At 35.0% G+C, this 16,737-nt stretch overlaps 1 protein-coding gene across 2 annotated transcripts in view; it reads left to right on the forward strand.

Annotated features, from left to right (window-relative positions):
- CCSER1 (coiled-coil serine rich protein 1) overlaps positions 1–16,737 on the forward strand; it is an 854,890-nt gene that overhangs the window by 669,551 nt on the left and 168,602 nt on the right. The gene's annotated exons all lie outside the window — the stretch shown is intronic.

The following is a 16,737-nucleotide window of genomic DNA, read 5'->3' on the forward strand; positions in this document are numbered from 1 at the left end:
CCATCCTGTAACAGTTTTATCAGGAGATTTGAAACTAATGTTAGTGTACAACGTGCTTTGATTTCTAATGCACGTGACAAAAAATATTTAAAAATAAATTCAGAGTGTCTCAGCAAGGGCCTATAAACACAATAGTTCTTGAGATGATGAGGAAGATTGTTAAATAAATGATGAATGTGTCTTAAATAATCAATGACAATTTAACCTCTTTCACTTTCCTGTGTCTACACAGGCTTAGTTTATTGAAAGATCAAAGAATAATTTCTTAGGTGTCACTTGTGTTATTAAAACAGGATAGAAGATGGATAGATGTAGTCAAGTAGCAATGTTGGCAATTACAAGATTACATTAAGAGTTAGGGATGATTTTTCTGGTTACATCGACTGTATACATAAATGTTTCAGCATAAAACATACGCTGTCTGTAAATATTTTATAGTTTGAACTCCTGCAAACAACATTTTTGGATTAAATAATCGGGAATGAATAACCAAAATGCAGTGAAGATCTTATATTCTAACGGGGCAAAAATTCAGGTACTTTAATTAATTAGGCATCTTTATAGCCAGGTTTTTTTCTTTTTAACTTCCTTTTGATGTTTTACAGGTTATCTTTTTACATGTGGCTGATTTACTTTAAGTGTAAATTTTCTTTTCAATTAGAGCTTGAATTAAACTCAGAACAATCCCAGGGTCTCCAAAGAAGTCTTCCTTTAATTAGCATATGTTTTATATTTCTATTTAATAAGAAGTGTTTCTTAGTATTGAACTTGCAATTTTTTGTTCAGATTTCTTTAAGAGTTTTGATGTTATCAAGTATTTCATCAAATATTATAATCACTGTTAGTCTTAATATCCTTAATGGTTTTCATTTGGCCATTTAAACTGAATCGTGGCATTACATATATTTTGTCTGTGTCACGTATGAGTGAAGCATAACTCAGTTTGGAAAAGTATGATCTTGCCACTGTGTATTTTTCAAATATTTTAACAGTTTCCAAGTGGTGGGATTTTCTTTATAACTGAACTTTCCTATGTATATGCTAGGAAACTAATATTAATACTAGTTGCATTATGAATACACATTTTGAAAGAAGAACTCAGTGCAGTTGTCTGTATATTTTCAATCTATGCTTCTTTTCTTAGATTTTATTTTGGACGCCCTCCTGACACAGTTAATAGTGTACAGGGAATTCTAACAAATACGGAAATAGTTCATCATATAAGGAGTAAGAATGATTAGTTTTTACCATAACTGTTTTGTTAGCTATGAGACGGAGGAAGAGAGTATTTTGTGTGATGCTACTATATTATGTCAGCCTATGGATTAAACCTAATTGTGAGAATTGCATAATTATCAATTAGACATTCTCATCCAGCTGCTAATAAGCTCTTGTTTGTTAAAGCTATCTATTTTGGATACATCATTGCTATTATTTTTCATAAACTCAGTACTTCTGATCATGTCAGTGTGCCTCAGCATTTATAGATGAGTGCCTTCACCCTACATACTTCATTTACTTACATTTACTTATATCAAGTATTTCTGTTTATTTTTATAAATTAAAAAAATCAGATTTAAAAGCTGATATATCCAAAGTTTTTTTGAACTATGGTTTTTCGTATTACATTAAGGGTCACTTTCAGACAAAACCATTGGTTTAAAACACAAGAAATATGATCATCTGCCATAGGGACTTATTAATATTTAATGGAGGAACCAGTGGTGAAGTTTTAAGGGCATCACATTTGAAAATCCATACATGGATTTATTCAACAAATATTACTAAGTGCCCCCTGGAAGCCAGGCTCTGTTCTAGGTGCTTGGAATACCTCCTTTAATCAAACCACACAAATATTTGCTTATTGAGCCTACCTTTTTTGACAGCATACTTATAATAAATAATAAAGTTCAGTAAAGTATGTAGTGTGTTAGTAGGTGCTAAGTTCAGTCTAAAAAGGAAAAATAGCACAAGGAAAGGATAATTGTGAATGAGGGGTTGAGGGCCAAGACTATGATCAGAAATTTTAAACAGGGTGATCTAGGCCGGTCCAGGGCGAGATGTGAGGCTTGAAGGTGGTGAGGTGAAAATCACATTTAGTCAGAAATCCTTTTGTGATTATGCTCCTTGAATACCCCTCAAAGCCCCTCGGTCAGTAAGAACAAATGCTTTGTCTTTGCTGCAGCCCTAGGTAAGAATAGTTGGCTTTGTTTATAGGTCATGTGGTATGAAAAATTGCATACAGTACCATTAAACTGTAGAATCAGACTCCATGCATTGAGACTCACACGAGGGGAACACAGACCCCCTGAGGGAACAGTCACATGGGCTCCTTCTTTCATAGCCCCTTGGCAGAAGCACTGAGAAGAAAGCTAGGTCCTATGAGCCATACCATGTAAATTGCATTGCTTTTCCTCATTCTTTTCTTGCATACACTCTGTCCACCTCCTTCTCTCTCTCTCTCTCTCTCTCTCTCTCTCTCTACCAGTCTTCTTACAGCTTAGGCAGAGTTGATTTTACATACTTTAAATGTATAATTAGACTTCATTGTATACCAGCACATCACATTTGTCAGAGGTGTACCAGTAAAGGAAACTGAGCTGTCAGCACAGAGCCCGACGTGGGGCTCAAACTTGTGAACTGCAAGATCATGACCTGAGCCAAAGTCAGACACTTAACCAACTGAGCCACCCTGGTGCCCCGATTATGTGTATTTTAATATGATTAAATCATACTTATGCAACTATTTGTTACTGAACTTTGTTATACTTGGTATAAATTAGTATTAATATATTTTCTTTTAAAGGCAAAAGTTGCACTGACTCTAGAAACATTACATTTTCCGTATGCAGAAATCATAAAACAATATATTCTAATTTGAAACAGTAATGACAAATTTTGCCATACCATAAGTATGACAGTGTTTTATTTTTCCCACTATACCTGCTGATGGCATTTCTGTGTCGTCATAGTTGAGCCTTTGTTTCATTAGACCATCAGATTTAATTAATTAAATTAATTTATTTTTTTGTTTTCCTGTGAGATTCACTATTCTCTGACAACTCTCCCACTTGTACTTGATTTAGCACCACAAATGGATAATATCTATAAAGATCATTAGCCCTCATAATGATCTTGCTCCATCAAAAAGTTTCTCAAGCACTTGATTTATGCTTTGGGAACTGGGGATACATAGAAGGGTATGGGGATGGAGGGAGTAATTTTTCTTTATCCTTCAAATTTCTTGGCTGAGAACCTCTGTAATAAAAGAGAGATTAAAAGAAGAGAAACGAAAGTTTAGTAATGTATAGGCCTCCTATTATACGCAGGCGATACCTAGGGAAATTAAGTTGACTCCTGAGATGGCCCAAGTCATCACCTTAAATGCCATCTCCAGCTAAAGACCAAAGAAAGATGTTGGGGGTTGGGGAGGCCAGTTGTGGAAGTTTACCAGTGGGAAGAGCACAGTGAACAAGGGTAAGGGTGTTACGCAGATATAAGTCTATGTCTTCTCTTTTGATAAGGGTTTCTAGAGATTTGGTCATCCCCTTTTCCTAGTACAGAAAGAGAGATACCCTTTCAAATGGAGATTTTCCTTATAAATATAAATAACCTTTACAAAAGGGTAACTTCTACTTGATTTTCAGAGGTTTCCCTTTGTCTGCAATCTCTTAAAAATTACCAGTTCAAGTTATGCCAAAAAGCATATTTGGGCTGGCAAATTCTGCTTCCCTTCAATTCCACCTTGAAACTTCCCCAAGAAGTTTCACAATCCAGAACCTGAGTTGATACATTGCTCCAATATTTCACTGAGCCCATGTCTGACTCCTGAAAATAGATCACTTCAATTAACTGCTATGTCTCATTTTAGGAAGTGGTCTTGCAGATGGGCTCCCAAAGTTAGTCTTATATTGTGCTAGCAATCAGGTATTTAATAAGAGGCATGTCTGTGGAAAAAGATAAGCAAAGTTTAACAATTAGCACAAACTATAATAATGCAGTTTGTGAGAACAGGGTGGAGGTAGGGGGCAGCCAATTGAGATTTCTATATGTCAGGTTCAAATCATCTTTCAAAGTTTGAATATCTCTGATGCCATCAGGTGTTAAGGTGAACTTTCTGAGTGGCCTACATATCAGCAGGCACAAAAGGTTGTCCATATGCGCTGTTGTGATGATTTCTCTTAAGTTTATATGAAGTTGTTCACATTCAATTCGCACAGCTTTGGGAAAAGGATAGGTTTTTTGTTTTTTGTTTTGTTTTGTTTTGCTTTGTTTCCTCTCAGTCATTTCAAGTTAGAATGGTGGGAGAGGGATGTCTGGGTGGCTCAGTCTGTTAAGCATCCAACTTTGGCTCAGGTCATGATCTCACAGTTTGTGGGTTTGAGCCCAACATCGGGCTCTGTGCTGACATCTCAGAGCCTGAAGCCTGCTTCAGATTCTGTGTCTCCCTCTCTCTCTGCCCCTCCCCACCTTCTCTCTCTCTTTCACTCTCTATTTTTTTTTTAATTTTTTTTTTACGTTTATTTTTGAGACAGAGAGAGACAGAGCATGAACAGGGGAGGGGCAGACAGAGAGGGAGACACAGAACCAGAAGCAGGCTCCAGACTCTGAGCCATCAGCCCAGAGCCCGACGCGGGGCTCAAACTCACGGTCTGTGAGATCGTGACCTGAGCTGAAGTCGGACCCTCAACCGACTGAGCCACCCAGGCGCCCCACACTCTCAAAAATAAATAAACAAACATTAAAAAAAGAAAAGAAGAAGAAGGGTGGGATAAAATTGGAAATTAGTTCAGAGAGTTGTAGCAAAATATTTGAGAAAATTGTTAGAATTTAGGATTTGGCCCAATTTACAGGTAGAAAACAACATTTCTAAGACAATAAATTGGACTAGAATCTAATATCCACAAAGTTTTACTACTGAAACATAATTTTCTCTATAATCACCCTTATTTTTGCCAAAATAATCACAGTAGGACTAATTTGTTTGCAAACTAAGTTTAGTTTCATTAAACTTGACCTGATTATGTGCAGGAAGAATAGTGGTTGAATATGTATAGGTTCCTTTGAGGTCTACTTTGCTGGAACTTTCACAGGGAATTTTAGACTGAACTTTTAAAAGCCTTGAGGATAGGAAGCCAAGTGAAGGGCTCACCGTCAGACTTTGCCTGCAGAATCTAGAGATTTGGATTAATTTCTCTCTTCTTGAGGTCCCAGAGATATCCTATGGCTTCTGCACCATCCAGAAAGTGAGCTTTCTTAGTCATCTGGTAGGACTGCTGGGATCACTGTAAGCAAAACACCAGGCTGCTTTTCCAAGGAGTGTTATCTGCTTCATGAAGTGAGACTTGGTTCCTTGAACCTGTTTGGTCATGTTTAATTCTATGCACATTCTCAAGGGATCAGATAGGGAGAAAAAGTAATTGTTTCATCTGTGTTCACAAAGACATACTTACCAAATTGCTGTAATTCATACTTAGCTTACTAGAAAAGAAAAAAAAAAGTTTCCTTAAATCTAGAAAAAAACAAAACATTAAAGAATCAACGTTGCAAACAAAGTCATAAGAATTCACATTTTCATGAGTTTATTCAGCACCATGTTATTCTTGTTCTGCTTGGTTTTCTATTACTTGAGTCAGTTCTGGACATTCTTACCCAGTTCAGATTAAACCTATGTTCAGCAATTAATGTTCAGTATTTTATCTTATTTGCACATGATCTAGATATTCAATAAATTTACATCATTCAGCTTAACTCAAGAAAACTCTAAAGGCAGAAGTTACCTAAGAGATTTGGGAAACTATTTCAGTAGCTATATCATAAACACATAATTGTTGTTCAAAAGTTCACCTAAAAACTCTTATTCCTCTTACATCTAAATCACTTGCTCCCAACAGTTATGCTTAGACTACTCACAAAATCTTTGTGAGACATTAGGCAAAGTCTGTCATTGTTCTGTTTTCTTACCGAAGAGCTTTGTAACAGAGGTAACATGAACTTCTTTGACCTAGGTAGAATAAAAATTGTACACCTGAATTATATTTGTTGACAACATTGAATACATGTCTATTTTTATTAAACCAACAAACTTCACTTAGCTTTTATTTACTGCAAAAAAATCCAAGATCACATGAATTTGAAACAAATATTTGGGTTAGTTTTTATATTTTTGACTTTTAGAAATAATTTATATAGTGCATATTTTAAGCTATTTAAATAGAGTTTTTACAAATTAATTTTAGCAATAGCATCCAGAGGTTAATTTAAAAAATCACACATTTTACATCATATATAGACACAGGTAAACATATAGGCTGACTGAAAAAGAGATCTTATAGCTAAAATTTTAGCTATGAGTCAGGTACAACACTAAACTCACTAGTTTATAAGAGAATATTTGGGTGCAAATCGTGTTTCTGGCACTTTACCAGCTCAGATAGCTAAAGTTTTTCATACTAATATTTGTGAGGAAGACACTGGGATATTTCATCTGCCCAATTTCCAATAAACCCTTTTTTCTCCTTCTGATGAGAAATATCTTCTTAAAGTTTGCATTTTAAAGAATGGCTCTTAGAACATGGAGAAGATGGGTAGAAAATTTACATCTCAAAATCACAGAAAGTATCTGCATTTTCTCCAAAATGGAGTTTGGGGGTATATTTGCCTATTATCAGTGGTCTGAAGTAATTACTATTTAAAATTTCCTGATATCTCTTAGTCAAAGGACATTCAGTTTCCAATGTATTGATCTTTTGCAAGCATTTTGAGATGAATTTTGAGAAGTTTGGAGAATTAGTAAAAAAGGACAGATGGATTTTGCATTGCTTCTGGAACTGTACCTCTGTTTTTACAAAGATTTGCAAGACAAAAGCAATTGTTTCTAATTACTCAAAGAATTGGGTTATAGCCTGAATGATATCAGGGAACTGACCCACACATCTGACTTCAATTTCAATTTGCTTTATAGCAGAAGAAGATGTCCAGTTAAGAAATCAAAATATTTCTATGTTCTGGAACTTCAGTAGGTCTTTGTGCAGGATGCATAAAGCATTCAACCAAAGCCTTCAGGTGGTCTTCTTCCCCTACCCCCCCAAATGTACCCTTCATCCTTAGACCAACTTAAACTTAAGGGGGGGAACAACTTAAACTTAGTTTTGTTTGTATCAGCCTCTGACCCTTGGCCTCCAGCTAATCCATTTCCTGATCATTTGTAGGAGGATCTGGGAGAAATTCTGATCTGTTTACTTGGTGCGTGGGGGGGGGGATGGGGGGGGCAGCCAGCTTGTCTGATAACTGCAGTATAATCATAGAAAGGAAGAACCTTAGCCATTAGTCAAAGTTCCTGTGAGTGGTGTTGTGAATGTCCACTGATTTTTCTAACTCTTTTCTAAATTTGGTAACATCTTGTGAAAGTGGGATAGGTATTAAGGAGGGCACTTGTGATGAGCACTTGGTGTTTTTTGTGAGTGATGAAGTACTGAATTCTATTTCTGAAACCAATATTGCATTGTATGTAAACTAAAATATAAAAATAATAATAAATAATAAATAAATAAAACTTCATAATTTTATCTTGTTAAAGAAGCCCATAATGTGAGCCATTATACTTCTTTGTGTCTTCTTTTCAATTTAGTCTTTCTGTAGATACCAATAAGATAATTCTTTAAAAAAAGAACTAATTTTTTTTTTCAAATATAGAAGTTTGTTTATGTTTTCAGTTCAGAGTATCCATCATTTGGTCATTGACAAGTAGGGTCTTTTATTAATTCAATAGCAACTCAAACCAATCAGGCTTAACCATAAATTTATGGTTTAACCATAAATCCAAGAGGCATCCTAAAAGAAGGTGTAAAGATGCAGCCCTCACAAGATCCAGAAAATTTACTTTCAGTTATCCTAGGAAAGCAAAGACCTGTTGCCACAGGTGGTAAGAATGAGAACTTTGGATGCCTCCAGTCACAGACTCTCTAATCAATTACCCCAAACAGATGGTACTAGAATGGGACTTTTGGGGGGCGCCTGGGTGGCGCAGTCGGTTAAGCATCCGACTTCAGCCAGGTCACGATCTCGCAGTCCGTGAGTTCGAGCCCCGCGTCAGGCTCTGGGCTGATGGCTCAGAGCCTGGAGCCTGTTTCCGATTCTGTGTCTCCCTCTCTCTCTGCCCCTCCCCCGTTCATGCTCTGTCTCTCTCTGTCTCAAAAATAAATAAACGTTAAAAAAAAAAATTTATAGAATGGGACTTTTCCAGCACTAATGAGACAATGCAGGTTGAGAGTACAAAGACCCCTTATGGAATCAGGATCCTTTAAGACAGTCTCCCCTGAGAGGTGGCATAGTTGGACAAAGAGTATACTGCCTTTGGGATCCACAGCCTATTGGGTTTTATGCCAAATGCATGTGGACACATTCATTTTCCAGCTGGCAGAGACCAGAGTATATTCTCACTGGTCACAAAGCCAAAGTCTTCTGACCTAAAATAAGACAAAAGGAAAACCTCCTCTAGGCTATGGTTCTTTTTGTGACCAATGACACAAAAGACAAACCACCAAAACCAAACAAAAACAACGGTCATCTCTGGGAGAAAAGAGAATCAACAGAAAACCAGATTACTCACAACAAATTTACCAAATTCACTATACCCAAGGAACTAGTTTACATAAATATTATCTCCTGTTAATTTAAATTTGGAAAGGAAGCAATAAGAATTTTTAATCTTCATCTCTTGATCAGCCACTACAGAGAGAGATACCTGCGAGAGCTGACTTTGGTAAGAATTCTTACCCTTTGTTAATTTCTGCCAGTTTTCCAGGATCCCATCTGCAGGCTCCCCCAAGAATGGGGTCTCATCAGATCCCTTCCGGAGGCACCAAACTGTAGCAGAAGGAAAATGATTTCCCCTCTACCCTCCCAGGTTCTTGGCAGAGACCTCCCCTATCATAAAAGATTAACAGTGGGAAAATACTTCCTGTATATATGGAAGATACCCAGGAAAATTTCCCAAAATGGCCAGGCCACCACCTTCTGTATCATTCCCAGTTAAAGACAAAAGAAGGCTGTTGAGGCTCAGGAGAGGTTATAAGAGATAACCAGGAAGTACAGAGTAAACAAGGATAAGGTTGTTATGCAGATTTAGGTCTGTGCCTGCTCCATTGATGAGTTTCCAGAGATTTGGTCATCCTCCTCTTCTAGTACAAAGAGGGACACACCTTACAAATGGAGATTTTTCCTTATAAATGTAAATGTATTTTACTAAAAGGGTAACTTTTACTTTGTTTTCAGAACTTGTGCTGTGTCTTTGGTGCTTAAAAATAACCAGCTCAAGATAATCCTTATGTCAAAGAGGCATATTTTGGGTGGCAAATTCTCTTTTATGCCAGCTTATATCTTCTTCCAGTGAAAGAACTGAATAATGATTCCAGGGGGAAAGGCATTAAATATTACATTATTAGTGTTTCAAAACAAAAACCTAAGCTGTTTTCATAACTTATAAATGGTGTAGAGAATTAAAGAAAACAGTTCCATAAGTGTTTGACTTTGTACCAAACAGGTAAAGGAATAGGAATTTTCAGGATATTGCATTACAGAAAGTTTCCTAAAAGGGAGCCACATGTAACGTGAATCTCATGCTCTGTGAAGTAAGAGTACCAGGAAATGATACTCATGTGATGCTACATTGTTAAAATGATAATTAGAATTTTAAATTCATAAAGTTGAATTACTGTGGAGACAATTTATACCAGAGTGTGATTTGCAATGCAGAGTACTTAGAGAGTCATAGTTTTTTACATGTCAGAATAACTTCAGATTTGTCATTATTTTATGAATTTTGTGCTTGTATATTGATTATGAATTTGGGTTTAATCCATCAAATGAAAGGAAAATATATTTAAGGTACCATCCGATATAGAGGATTTTCAGAGAGAAAAATACTCTAGACAGGTTCAATATTTTCTTGCATTGAAGAGTATAACCTAAAAATTGATAAATTATTCATATTTTAAGACTATTATTGAATTGAAAATAGTGCTTTTCAACTTTTTAGGTTACAAAAAACACTCAATATTGTTCCTAAAATGTTCCTTAAAGGCTTTGTTAATTTATTAGAAAGTTGCTACAAAAGCTAATTTAGTCTGAAACGATTAGTTTTTCTTCTTTGAGGGAGCATCAGTAACGTGAGAAATAAGCCCACTGAACCAATTGAAGGAGGGAGTCAGAGACTGGGAGCACAGTGAAGGGAGGCTTTAATCAATGTTCTTGCAACACAGAGACTTCAGTTTTTTGGCGCATGCTCATTGCAAAGCCTGTGAAGATAAGCCCACAAAAGGGAGAGGGGAAGAACCAGGAAGTTAAGTGTCTAAGGGTTTGGGACTCCATTATGAGTGGGTGGGTGGTAGATATTTCCAATAGGTTGTAAGCCTATTGTTAACTAGACAGCCCAGCTTTTATTTGGTATTTCTGAAAATCAATCATCTCACTTATGTCTACAATAATGACTCATCATTTAACATTAAGAAATATGAAACTAAAAGGAACTTAATGTGAATTATAAAAATACACCAAAATTACTTGGTGTTGAGTATATGTATTTTCTACTCTTTTAAAAGCTTTCCTCAATTTTGATTATTTAGTATGTTAAAATAAACACACAAACACTGAATCATTGTAAATATATTACATGTACATAAACAAATATTTTAGTATTTCAAATATAATGGATATAATCTTACTCTAATTGTTACTGAAACCCAAGTTTAGCTGCCTGTCATTGCTGGAAGAGCCAAAACTCAGAAGTGTTGATTGGAAAGGAATATGAGCTTTATTCAGGAGGCTGGCCACCTGGAGAAAAGTTGGACTCTGGTCCAAAAGCCACCTCCAAAGTTTCTGCCTGGCCTAGGAATTTATAAAGGGGTTTAGGGTAGTTAATCAGTAAAGGGGGTGAACTGGTCCATAACATTCCTTGATTACATGTAGCCTTGATGATGCCAGCTTCAGACATTATCTCAGTGCTCAGAGGTTGTGCAAGGGGGCCTGGTTTCTGTTTCATGATTAGCAGAAGGGCAGAAAGAACCCGTAATCTATAGGTATACAAAGAAAGGGGTTAGTTAATCACATTGGCTAAGGGAATTTGCTAAAGTTAAAGACTAGTAGGTTGGTCCATGGGCCTGAGGCAGCTTCATAATATTAATGTTTTTTACTTATTGATTTAAGTGACTGAATATCATTCTATCCTGTGAACCTTTTAAATATTTTTTATAATTCTTTTTAATTTCTTTGTCCTTTTAAAGGACATTTTTATATGGCACAATTCCTTATCAAGGCGAATTTTGAAAAATCAAAATTTATGTGGTTTTATCCTCCAGTCAGCAGTGCTATTTCTAGAACTCTATGCTGCACATACACATTTGCATATAGCAAATAAAATTCCCATAACTTTTTTTAATTGGCATTCATTGTAATAAAGACAAAAAATTAACACAAATGTCCATCAATAGGGGGCTGTTTTATAATGGCTCGTTTACATAATGGAGGAGCATAAAACTAAAAAAAAGAGAAAACATCAGTGTTCTAATGTGGAGTAATTTTTAGAATCTGTTAATAAGTCAAAGTGTAGTTATACGGTATTTCATTTTTTTGATGTTTTGTATAAGTACAGATAATGGAAATAATAAACATGTTTATCTACAAGGGGAAGCAGGAGAGAAAAAATAGTGTGGAAGGGATGACAAAGTGAATTTTTTAAAAGTGTATATTCTAATATAGTTCTCATGGAAGAAAAAAGAGTAAATGTGCTTGAAATACATAAACTTAACTGGACATCAAATTAGAATATAACCACAGGGGGAAAAATATTGTAAAGTGATTTGGACCCATTCTCTGGTTGTACTTCCTTAGTGGGTTATAGCTTAAGGACCAAGAGAACTGCAAAAAATATATAACTTGACTTAGTAGAATTTTATTAGTACTGTTATAAGAATTTTGAAACTATTTGAAGGGCACATACACCCCAATGTTTATAGCAGCACTATCAACAATAGCCAAAGTATGGAAAGAGCCCAAATGTCCATCGATGGATGAATGGATAAAGAAGATGTGGTACACACACACACACACACACACACACACACACACACACACACACAATGGAGTATTACTCAGCAATCAAAAAGAATGAAATCTTGCCATTTGCAACTACATGGATGGAACTGGAGGGTATTATGCTAAGAAAAATGAGTCAGGGAAGGACAAATATCATATGACTTCACTCATATGAGGACTTTAAGAGACAAAACAGATAAACATAAGGGAAGGGAAGCAAAAATAATATAAAAACAGGGAGGGGGACAAAACAGAAGAGACTCATAAATATGGAGAACAAACTGAGGGTTACTGGAGGGGTTGTGGGAGGGGGGATGGGATAAATGGGTAAGGGCACTAAGGAATCTAGTCCTGAAATCGTTGTTGCACTATATGCTAACTAACTTGGATGTAAATTAAAAAAAAATAAAACTTAAAAAAAAATTTTTAATTTATGTACATTGTAAGATTTAACTAATTACATCAAATGTTACTAGTACTCATATTGAAAGATGAGAGAAAAGAAATATAATTATGAAAATATAAATTAAAAGGGAAAAATAAACCTGTAATATAATATCCAAATAGAAACTATCAACAGGAACTCATAATTTACTACAGAATTTACTACAGTCAGAAACATCTAACCTGAAACAATTCAGACTTATAGGCCTAACTTCCAGTATACAGGCAACACAGAAAGTGGATGGATATGTAAAACAATACCATAGGTCAACTGTCAGAAAACTTCCAAATGTGCAGTATTCTGAGAAAACTGACATTGTATCCTTAAAATCTAAAGTGCTGTTAAATATCACGAAATTATCTTAATTAAAGAGACTAAAGGGGCGCCTGGGTGGCGCAGTCGGTTAAGCGTCCGACTTCAGCCAGGTCACGATCTCGCGGTCCGGGAGTTCGAGCCCTGCGTCAGGCTCTGGGCTGATGGCTCAGAGCCTGGAGCCTGTTTCCGATTCTGTGTCTCCCTCTCTCTCTGCCCCTCCCCCGTTCATGCTCTGTCTCTCTCTGTCCCAAAAATAAATAAACGTTGAAAAAAAAATAATTAAAGAAAAAAAAGAGACTAAAGAGATATCACAAGAAACTCTTAACTACTGAATCCAGGTGTTAGCTCTGCCAAGCAGGTGCTAATTGTACTAGTTTTTCTATTTTTCTGTATACTTAGAAGTTTTCCCAGTAAGGGGAGAGGCTAATCCAATTTTAAAAATTAGAATCTAGATTTAAAATGACATTACATTCGGCTGTGATGCATGGTCCAGTTGTAACTCTTGGGTTGTACAGGTTAGTAGTTAATAGCAGCATTTACTAGTAGTATTTGAAGGGCATTTGAGGAAATTTGATTAAGGATAACTATTACAAATGAAAACATGTTGACATGGGAAGTTAGAAGCCATTAACTTAGAAAAGTAAGCAGCAAGTCCAGTAATTAAAAAAAAATATATATATAATATATATTATATATACATATATATAATACATATATATATGTAATATATATTATATATGTATGGTGTGGTTTCATTTTGGTTTAAACAAAAAATGAAAAGAAATACCCAAAAGTCAATGTGATCATTTCTGATCGGTAGGGGTATGACATTTTATTTCCTTATTTCTGCTTCTCTCTTTTTTTCATGTTTAACAATGAACATATGTGCCTTTATAATTTGTAATTTCACTGTAGAAATATATTTTTATTTAATAAATTGATAATGACTTAATTTAATAATAATGTAAATAATTATTTAAAAGAGCAAACTCTGCCACACTGCTATAATGAATACAAAATTATGTTTGTACAATGTATTTAACTTCCAACACTACCTCTATACAAAATAAAATAACTTAGACATTTTCAAGGAACCAAAGTATTAAGATATTTTGTTCTTAAATATAATTTCTAAAAATATTAAATATTGGAGGGTTTTTTGTATCAAATTTGATGATCTGTTGAGTTCATCACATTTTAAAGCCCAAGGTGATTAATCTGTTTCTTGATATACAATATCCCCAGAGTAGTTCATTGTAAAAAAGACTTGTATCTTTCGAGTTTTTGTTGTTCTTACAGCGAAGTCACAGGGAAACATTTATCCTCATTAGTTGAGTTTTAGTATTTCTTGTAGTCCTCTCCATGTTCCACTCGCTAAAAAATGAGAGAAGTCCTGGGGCTTTTTGTCCTCTCCACGTGACAAGTACTACAATATTGTAAACTTTTATGGCAAGAGAAATGTTAGTATCATATATTCTAGTAACATTTGGGCCTCTGAACATAGTCAACCTCTTAAGATATTTTTTTCACTCTAACTTTTTTTTAGAAAATTAAAAGGCAGAACTGGGTTAGAATTTTATTAAAAATGAGAATGTTAAGAAGCTTAAAATACACTGGAAAACAGAATCCAGATTTAGGAAATACAGAAATATAACAATATATCACCTCTGTCATTCATTCAGTAGCATTTGGGGAACAAGTACTCAAATGTTCATTTGTTATTCTTAATGATTCTGCAGACTTTTTTTTTTTTTTAAACATGTTTGGTTGGCAATTACATTTCTGCTTCTGTGTGTAACATGTAGTTATGGTCCTGGGGTTCCTTTCATCTCAAGTTACTTCACCCTTTTTCATTTATACAGTCATTTAAAAAATAAAAATAAAAAGCTGCATTCCACGCACTGAGATTGTAGCAGTGAACGAGAGATAGACAAATGTTAAAAAACAAAATTCAATTGAGTAAATTTGAAGATCTAATTGGCTTTATTCAGTGATTCATTAATCAAGCAGTAGCCCATCTAGCAAATAGAAGGGAGTTCCAGGAGCTGTACAAACAGAAGGCTTTTCTAGGCAGAATGGAAAGTGGTAGACAAAGAGGTTTTAACTAAAGAAAAGAAACAATCGGGCAAGGTCACCCTCCCTTGGGGTAATGGTGGGGAGGGGGCAAGGAGGTCTTGTCTTGCAGACTACGTCACTAGTACAGATCAGGAAATTCCAGAGTGACTTTTTGAAAATTCCACTCCACTCCTGGGAGAGGCTAAAGCCGAAATTAGGTTAGCTATTAAATTCTGGTGAGGCTTAGGAAAAGAAACTCCATTTTGGGGCCTGTTGTTAAATTTCTTTATAAACCTCACATTCCAGTGATGAATATAGACAATACATTTGAAATAGAAATAAGAGAATTGCACACAGTGATAAAGGTCATGATACAAATAAGCAGAAAGACAAAAGTAAGAGATGAATCAGGTGAAGAGGAGAGCTTGTGTCTGGGAAAGACTCATCAGGGACTACATGAGTGTGCTGTTTCGGAGCTGTAACCTGAATGAAGGTCAATTGTTCATAAAACTGGAACAAGCATCTTGATGGGGGAAATCAGGGTTTGGAAAATAGTCACCTTCCAATACTGCTTGCCGCTTCAAGACTTCCTCACCTGGGTTTTCATCTTGCCTTCCTACTTACAGTCTCTACATGGTAAAATCTATATAGCATCACACATAAGTCTGTAAAACAAATAAACAAACAAAAAACCACAACAAACACACCCCTTTCATTGTGTTGTATTTCTACTTTAAAACTCAATGATTCACTAAGTCTTAAAAGACAAAATTCACTTTCCTCAAACAGTACCCATAGTCGCTGAAATTAAACCCTTCTCTATTTATGTTGCAAATATAAACCTTTTATTCTACTTAAACTGCACCAACACAAATTGCTATTTCTTGTCTCTGTTGTTTAGAGTTTTGTTTTTAACCATTTTATCTGGAATGTCCCTCCTCTGTAATAGATCTCTGTTTTCCAGCCATGCTCCAATTTCATATCCTTACTATGAGGACCCAAACTGGGGGTAATTTCTCTTTCCGTAGAATTATGTCAGCAGTTATCAGTCCTGTATAACTGACTGTCTTGTAGTTGGCAGTTACTATAAATTCTAAAAATTCTCACCAGTTTTATGTATTGACATATAACTGATGTCTTGTTATATGTCAGTCTTGTAGTAAGGCTTCTCTCTTATTTATATTCATTTATATTCAACTAAATTCTACATTCCTCAGGGGCAAGTGCTATATTCTATACTTCGTGGATTATGTATTTCTTTTTATGTATATTTTCTGCACAATAGAGTTTCTCTTTTTTTTTTTTGAAGTTGAAAAGATGGAAGATTATGAAATGTTTCCATTTCTATCACTTAAAACTATAATGAAGTATACAGGTTAAAATAATAATAATAACTGCTGCAGATAAAATTCTGTTGGAGTTTTGTTTAGGACCTTGGATGGTGACTATGGTTTAGAAATATATCACGAAAGCCATGTGAGATTTACCTATTATTTAATTACGTAATTTTCTTTAAGCCGTTTTATTTGAGAAATACATAAAGGAAAGAGCTGGGTAAAACTATTTTTTGTTTTTGTTTTTGTTTATTCACAAAACCAAAGGAAATAATAGAATTTTGCCAATCGATCTTTCCTCTTTTACTTGCATAAAATGTATTTCATTGGATGTTAGGAACCTGTAAGCATTACTAATAAACATTCATAAATTTTAATTGGAATTTTGACTTAGAAAATCATAAGTAAAACAGTTTTTTGTTGGCCTCTGCTTTTTTAAGTGTTTATGTTTTAAATTTTCATATGAAATAAAAATTTCATTTCATTTCATTAATT

Source organism: Lynx rufus, unplaced genomic scaffold, assembly GCF_022079265.1.
Source record: "Lynx rufus isolate CCGP_SWC_20201006 ecotype Redwood Valley unplaced genomic scaffold, mLynRuf1.p SCAF_3, whole genome shotgun sequence".
NCBI classification, from domain to species: domain Eukaryota; kingdom Metazoa; phylum Chordata; class Mammalia; order Carnivora; family Felidae; genus Lynx; species Lynx rufus.